The sequence below is a fragment of the Stenella coeruleoalba genome, assembly GCF_951394435.1.
Source record: "Stenella coeruleoalba genome assembly, chromosome: 7".
NCBI classification, from domain to species: domain Eukaryota; kingdom Metazoa; phylum Chordata; class Mammalia; order Artiodactyla; family Delphinidae; genus Stenella; species Stenella coeruleoalba.
The window spans coordinates 112,177,250-112,178,841 of NC_137153.1; positions in this window are offsets into that span (position 1 = coordinate 112,177,250).

Here is a 1,592-nt window from a genome sequence, read left to right on the forward strand (position 1 = left end):
GCCTGCCCAGTCCCTTGCGCGCTGTCGGGCTGGGGTCCCGGTACTGGCGGGCTGGGGCCGAGGGGCGGGGTCTCCTAGCACCGCCCCGCACCCGTCGGTCTCACGTACAGCTGCCAGGCGGAAAGCACGCAGATGCAGATGCCGGATTCGGTCCCTGAAACACCCCGCAGAGGTTGAGCCGATCACAGCCACCAGGTCAGGCGAAGCCGGTGAGGACTTGGGCTGTGAACAGGGAAGGGATCAGTGCGGGTGAAGGGGAGCCCTTTGCCCCCGGGGCCCATCAGCCTACGAGGGATTCCCCACTGGTGCCTTGTGGAGAAGGGACGTGCAGTGGCACGACCAAACTTCACATCTCTCTTGAATGCCAACGAGTGTTTGGCGAGCAAGGAAGGTGGGTGCCAAGGAGTCTCTGGGAGCAAATACGGGCAGATGTGAACGGAAAGCTGGGGCCGTCAGCAGTTATTGAGCCCACACTGTATGCCCTGGACCAGCCTCTTATAATTCCCCTTCGACTTGGGGTTGGGGTTGGGGCCTGGTGGACGCAAGTACTGTTTAAAACGGGAGAAAGTGACAATAAATTGGTGCTTTTCAGAGTCCAAAATGTGTGAACCTCTGTGTCCTCCCACGCTGGGATCTGTTTGATTTTCATGCTTATAGACTTTATCTGGGAAAGGAGAAAGGGTATGAAGCATCATTGGTGATGGCTCCAGACTTCCAGGCGGCATGAGGCTGAATGGTGGGACACAGCGGGCGTTACTTCACTTCCAGTGTTTTCTGAGACCCATCTGTGCCTGGCCAGGGCTCTTGCTGGCCTGAAGCCCCGCAGGCTGCCAAGAGCAACCCCCAAATCACGTGTGATTAGGGTCTCCTCAGCTTACTACAGCGCCTGGCAGTGGCAGGTCTGAAGTGAAGTTTCAGACTGAAACTTGCGATGAAGTGATCACAAGCTGATCTTGCAGGTGGTGCCTCTGAGGGAGTGGGATGCCAGTCTAGGCAGGAGGGACAGCATGGCCAAAGGTCTGGACAAGGGATGCTGCCTGGGGAAACGGGAGCAGCTTGGGGAGCAAGGGAAAAGGCGGCTGCATGGGGGAATGGTGGCACTGGTGAGGCCAGAGAGCTCAGCAGAGGCCTGATAGAGCAGAACCTTGAATGCCAGACTGAGAAGCCCAAAGGACATGAGGAAGCCTACAGGGCCTGGAGCTCGCTCTCCCTCCCTCCCCTCGCACCCCAGGAGACCCTGCACTTTGTTTCCACCACTCTCTGGCCCGTGGACAGCTGCTGCCCTCCTCCCCACCCCCAACCCCCTGTCAGCTCACCAGGGCTACAGTGTTTCCCATCTGCGGTCTTGGAAGAGGCTCCTGGAGACCATCCCTTTGTGCAGTAAATGTCATCCCCACTGGGTGGGCCATCCCATCCTGGGCTTCCAGCCCAGTGGGATCTGGGAGCCAAACAAGGGGCGAGATGACAGAGCGGGTAGCATAGCAAGGCAGGCAGGACAGTGAGCTGCTTTCCTGTGCTTTTTTCCTTCCCCAGTCCACATTGGCCACGCCTATGATTCCTGCTGTTCCTCGCCTGCCCCTGCTGGATCCAGA